We start from the raw sequence: 6,791 nt of genomic DNA, 5'->3' as shown, positions 1-6,791 counted from the left end.
AATGAGCCCAAGACTAGTCACTAGTCCCAATTTTATCTCCCAATGATTAACTTCAAATGCTTAGAAAGGTCAAAACAACATTTCCTTAATGTGGAAATATCTTTTCCATTTCTCTCTTTCTCCATAGATTTTACCTTGAAGTTCAGGGCAATTTCTGTCTCTTTATACTTTCTGTGCTAAGTACTCTTGCTCACTATCATCTTTCCCCTACTAGGGAGATTAAATTATGTATAGACATTATAGAACTCTAGTCCCTCCCTTTATGGTGGTTTTGGTTACCCTTGGTTAACCAGAGTCAGGAAGCAGATGATCCATTTTCTGATGTATCCTCTGAAGGTCATTAGTAACCTAACACTAGGTCACAATGCCTATGTCATCTACCCCACCTCTCCTCATCATGTAGGCGTTTTATCATCTCACATCATCAGAAAAAAATTGAGTACAGTACATTAAGATATTTTGAGAGAGAGAGAGACAGACAAAAGAGCATAGTCACATAACTTTTATTACACCATATTGTTATAATTTTCTATGATATATTAAATTTGTTATTAATCCCTTACTGTTCCCAATTTGTAAATTAAACTTTATCATGGGTATGTATATGTGGGGAGAGAAAACATAGTATAATAGGGTTCAGTATAATCTGTGGCTTCAGGCACCTCGTGGGGGTGGATGTAGCTGCCACAGAAAAAAGGGGACTACTATATACACTGTCATTTCAATATTTTAAGCTTCCTAAGTACAGAGAATCTATTCCACATTCATTGTTGTCTTCCAGAGTACAAACTGCAAACAAATACATCAAGGACATACACAGAATCATTTATTATTATAGACTCACCAGCAGCTCCCAGCAGGGCAAGGAAGATGAAGGTCTTCATGGTTGCTCCCTGGAATTTGACTGAGGAGTGGGATGAACGTCTCTCATCCACAGCTATTTATACTCCAGGTCTGACATCGACACCCATGGCCATGGGTGCCAGAAAACTGAGTTTATTGGAAACTCATTAATCTGAATTTATAATTCAATTTTGTGCCAAATTAAAGATAATTCAGTATCATATTTAAACATTATCTCTTGTCTACTTTTCCAGAAGGTTATGGGAATGGAAGTAATAAACCCATCTGGTATGTTGTGCTCCCCATAATAGAGAAGTAAGTTGGAGCAAGGTCATGGAATGAGGCTATGGGTGTCCTTGATCCCAGGCAAAGGTCTTAGGTATTTGGTTGTCTCAACTGTGAACTTTTATCTTGAGGACCATCTTGAACACTACTCCCTTGATGTTTAATTAACATTAGCTCTTTCACAATTATATAATTTTTCTGTGGTATCTCTGGTCTTGGATATCCATGTTAACTTTTCATTATTAATAGGGACACCTTGTTTCCTTGAGAAAAGAAAAATTGTTCTTAATTGAAGCTATGATCGGTCTAGATGGAAGAGTAAAAGAATCACATTTACTGGAACTTACTATATATTTTACATATATAAAAACATTGCATATATTAATTTAGTAATTCTCATTACAACCCTAGAAGGTACCTATTACTATCCCCACTTTACATATGGGAAAACTGAGGCACACAAAATTGCAGGAACTTGACCAAAACCACATAGCAAGTATACAGTGGGGTCAGGATTCCAACCCAGGAAATCTGGCTTCAGAGTTTCTGTGCTTAACTGCTGTACAGCACTTCATTAAGTTTGCCACATTCTGGACAGCATGATAATGCAGAAATTTTGGCCAATGATAAGAGAATTCATATTTATGGAGTGCTTCTTATGTGTCAGGCACTGTGAATGGGATTTATATACATCAATTCTTTCAATCCTTACCAACTGCTTTATAAGTGTTCTAATTTTTACCGTTTTATGATGGGGAGGATGAAGCTTAGAGAAATTACATGTTTTGCTCAAAGTTTTATACACTTTAGTGATCAACACAGGGTTCAAAGTCAAGCAGCTTCATTTCTGAGGCCGTGGCCTCCACTGTAATGGCATAAACATAATAAGCATAATAAACAATCTAACTCTACCAAATTAAAATGACTCTAAGGACCAAATAAAATTCTTGGAAATATCTAAGAAATGTGTTCCTGGATCAGGAGTTGTCATAATTAATGAGGCATGGCAGAAACTTCCAGAATAAGTGAATCTCAGGAAGAACTAACCTCTAGCTGCATAGAACCAGATTCTCCTCCTACACATCATAATGACCTACCAGGATGTTATGTCTGTTTTAGCAAATCCTCCCTCCTGAGTAGTTTGTTTCCTTTACATTTGAAATGTTGCTGGTAAAAAGATGACTAACTAGAAAACAGGATTGCCATTTGGACCAGGTAATTCTATGTTGTGGGGAACGGCCCTGCACTCTATAGGATATTTATCAGCATCTCTTGCCTTAGTTACAAGTACCACTAGCCCCTCCTTCCAGTTGTGATAACCAAAATGTCTCCAGACATTGCTAAATGTTCCCTCAGGGTCAAAATCATCCCCAGCTGGGAACAAATGGTTTAAGGAAAATAGACGGGCAAAGTAGCTTCTAAGACCATAGCCATTAGAAAGTGCCTTGAACATTAGGACAAAGTAGGCACTCGTTAACTACTGCATGAACAGCACATAAGGCAGGGTGTTGCCACTGATCCCTAAATACCAGGGAAACTATGGAAAAGGCCAGGCTCACAATGAAGAAGGGAGAGCCTTCTCATCTTGTCCAATTATCTTCCATTTTGACACCTCCATGGTGAAGTGTTAGAAGATGTATAATCCTGTATCAACCCTGGAACTTCCACTGAACCTCATCAGAGATCTTAGCCCATATGGAAAACACAACGTCTTAGAGCAGTTTCCACAATAATTGGCTCGTGTGTCGCTACGTTTCAGGGAGTTCTCTCTGGTGCATTGGGCTTTATCACTTGGACCCTTCTTCCTGGAAGGAAAATTCTTCAGTCATCCAAAGCAGGAGCAGGGATGTGAGGGAAAGCAGCATGTGATCGTTTCTGGGCTTCAGTTATTCCCAAATAACTCCCACATGTTGCATGGAAACCACTGAACACAATCCCTGTAATGTAAATGACGTTTTGAGTTTTAAGTGAACTTTTTTCCTGACCCTCTTCTCAAGAAAAGATGTTGCTATGTCATGGGTTGGTGAATTTTTGTCTAATGTATGTTAAAAGGAACCTATGCTATTTGATAATACAGCTCTTTAAATAATAATGGTTTTTTGTGTGCTGCCTGATACCAGGTTGAAGATTGGTCATTTTAGTATGTGTTTCCAAAGAAAGCACATGATGAAGATGGTTGGAGATGCACATTGCCCAGTGCATTATTAGTACATATTAGGCAGAGGGCTGGCTGGACAAAATGAGAATGGAAAACCTCAAGGATCACTGATGGTGGTGGCTGTGCCGGCTGCTGGGGATAGAAGGCCTATGGAGCTGAGCAGATCTGGAGATTAAAGAAAAAAGAAAAGCACAGCAAGTGGAAAAGACTAGGAGAATGCTCAGTGCTGGAGGCCAGGAGAATACGGGTCTGTATGAGGTATCTCTGTACATAAGCATCATGTCGTCATTTACATGGGTGAACAAGCCTGAAGATAACCCTTGCACCATTGTGTGTGAGCTCAGACCTACAAGATATATTTTGCTTCTGAGATACTGTGAGTCATTCTGTGAAGTTGGGGCCTGGAGAATTGGGTTGAAATTTCCCAAATTCAAGAGACATACATGCACTTTATGTGTGCAAAACTTCTATCCTTAATAACATTGATGAATTCTTATTTACAGTCAACAATAGACGTGCCACAGTGTGTGTGTGTGGCGGGGGGGATCTCCTTCCTCAGTCACATTCATGAAAAGAGCCACATGCTATGTGTGGGAATGCCCACATTCCTTTGGCCCTGCAGAACGTGTTGGTACCTATACTTGTTTTCCTAACTTCAAACACATGGTGTTCCAGAGGCACATGTTTATATTTAATGAATCTGTATTTGTGACCTCTTTTCCCATGGACATGGCTTAGTGGCCTTGAAGGACTATTTAAACTTGTGCCTGAATGGGGGAATGGCTGCGCTCCAGCAAATATATTGACATTTATATTGGCAAAAGCAAGGGTGTCTGGCCTCTGAAAGCAATTTTATGATCTTTTCCTTAATGGATCTTTTCTTTTCTTTTTTTTTTTTTTAACATAGTAATACATTTTATTTTTTAATTTTTTTTCATTGATTTTTTTAAAATTTCTTTTCAGCGTAACAGTATTCATAGTTTTTATGCCACACCCAGTGCTCCATGCAATACGTGCCCTCTCCAATACCCACCACCTGCTTCCCCCAACCTCCCACCCCCTGCCCCTTCAAAACCCTCAGGTTGTTTTTCAGAGTCCATAGTGTCTCATGGTTCACCTCCCCTTCCAATTTCCCTCAACTCCATTCTCCTCTCCATCTCCCAATGTCCTCCATGTTATTTGTTATGCTCCACAAGTAAGTGAAACCATATGATAATTGACTCTCTCTGCTTGACTTATTTCACTCAGCATAATCTTTTCTGTCCCATCCATGTTGCTACAAAAGTTGGGTATTTATCCTTTCTGATGGAGGCATAATACTCCATACTGTATATGGACCACATCTTCCTTATCTATTCGTCTGTTGAAGGGCATCTTGGTTCTTTCCACAGTTTGGTGACCGTGGCCATTGGTGCTATAAGCATTGGGGTACAGATGGCCCTTCTTTCACTACATCTGATCTTTGGGGTAAATACCTAGTAATGAAATTGCAGGGTCATAGGGAAGCTCTATTTTTAATTTCTTGAGGAATCTCCACACTGTTCTCCAAAGTGGCTGCACCAACTTGCATTCCCACCAACAGTGGAAAAGTGTTCCCCTTTCTCCATATCCTCTCCAACACATGTTGTTTCCTGTCTTGCTAATTTTGGCCATTCTAAGTGGTGTAAGGTGGTATCTCAAGGTGGTTTTAATTTGAATCTCCCTGATGGCTAGTGATGATGAACATTTTTTCATGTGTCTGATAGCCATTTGTATGTCTTCATTGGAGAAGTGTCTGTTCATATCTTCTGCCCATTTGTTGATATGATTATCAGTTTTGTGTGTGTTGAGTTTGAGGAGTTCTTTATAGATCCTGGATATCAACCTTTTGTCTGTACTGTCATTTGCACATATCTTCTCCCATTCCGTGTGTTGCCTTTTTTTTTTGACTGTTTTGTTGACTGTTTTGTTTTTGTTGACTGTTTCCTTTGCTGTGCAGAAGCTTTTGATATTGATGAAGTCCCAAAAATTCATTTTCGCTTTTGTTTCCTTTGCCTTTGGAGACATATCTTGAAAGAAGTTGCTGTGGCTGATATCAAAGAGGTTACTGCCTATGTTGTCCTCTAGGATACTGATGGATTCCTGTCTCACATTGAGGTCTTTTATCCATTTCAAGTATATCTTTGTGTACAGTGTAAGAGAATGGTCGAGTTTCATTCTTCTACATATAGCTGTCCAATTTTCCCAGCACCATTTATTGAAGATACTTTTTTCCACTGTTTATTTTTTCCTGCTTTGTTGAAGATTATTTGACCATAGAGTTGAGGTTCCATATCTGGACTCTCTAATCTGTTCCAGTGGTCGATGTTTCTGTTTTTATGCCGGTACCATGCTGTCTTGGTGATCACAGCTTTGTAGTAAAGCTTGAAATCAGGTAATGTGATGCCGCCAGTTTTATTTTTGTTTTTCAACATTTCCTTAGTGATTCAGGGTCTCTTCTGATTCCATACAAATTTTAGGATTATTTGCTCCAGCTCTTTGAAAAATACTGGTGGAATTTTGATCGGAATGGCATTAAAAGTACAGATTGCTCTAGGCAGTATAGACATTTTAACAATGTTTATTCTTTCGATCCAAGAGCATGGAATGGACCTCATAGATATATACAGAACATTCCACCCTAAAACAACAGAATACTCATTCTTCTCAAGTACACATGGAACCTTCTCCAGAATAGACCACATACTGGTCACAGACCGAGATTATTCCCTGCATATTCTCAGATCACAATGCTTTGAAACTGGAGCTCAATCACAGGGAAAAGTTTAGAAGGAACTCAAACACCTGGAAGCTAAAGACCACCTTGCTTAAGAATGCTTGGATCAACCAGGAGATCAAAGAAGAACTTAAACAATTAATGGAAACCAATGAGAATGAAGACACTTTGGTCCAAAACCTATGGGATACAGCAAAGGCAGTCCTAAGGGGGAAATACATAGCCATCCAAGCCTCCCTCAAAAAAATTGAAAAATCCAGAATACACCAGCTGTCTCTACACCTTAAAGAACTGGAGAATCAACAACAAATCAAACCAACTCCACACATAAGAAGGGAAATAATCAAGATTAGAGCAGAGATCAATGAGGTAGAAACTAGAGATACAGTAGAACGTATCAATGAAACTAGAAGCTGGTTTTTTAGAAAGAATCAATAAGATCGATAAACCATTGGCCACACTAATCCAAAAGAAAAGAGAGAAAGCTCAAATTAATAAAATTATGAATGAAAAGGGAGAAATCACAACTAAAACCAAGGAAGTAGAAACAATCATCAGAAGTTATTATCAACAGTTATATGCCAATAAGCTAAGCAACCTAGATGAAATGGATGCATTCCTGGAAAACTATAAACTCCCAAAATTGAACCAGGAAGAAATTGACAACCTGAATAGACCAATATCTAGTAACAAGATTGAAGCAGTGATCAAAAACCTCCCAAAAAACAAGAGCCCAGGACCTGATGGATT

The sequence above is a fragment of the Enhydra lutris genome, unplaced genomic scaffold (assembly GCF_002288905.1).
Source record: "Enhydra lutris kenyoni isolate GAN:26980312 unplaced genomic scaffold, ASM228890v2 scaffoldscaffold27, whole genome shotgun sequence".
NCBI lineage: Eukaryota > Metazoa > Chordata > Mammalia > Carnivora > Mustelidae > Enhydra > Enhydra lutris.
The sequence above is the reverse complement of the archived record's forward strand: the minus strand, read 5'-3'. Positions refer to the sequence as shown.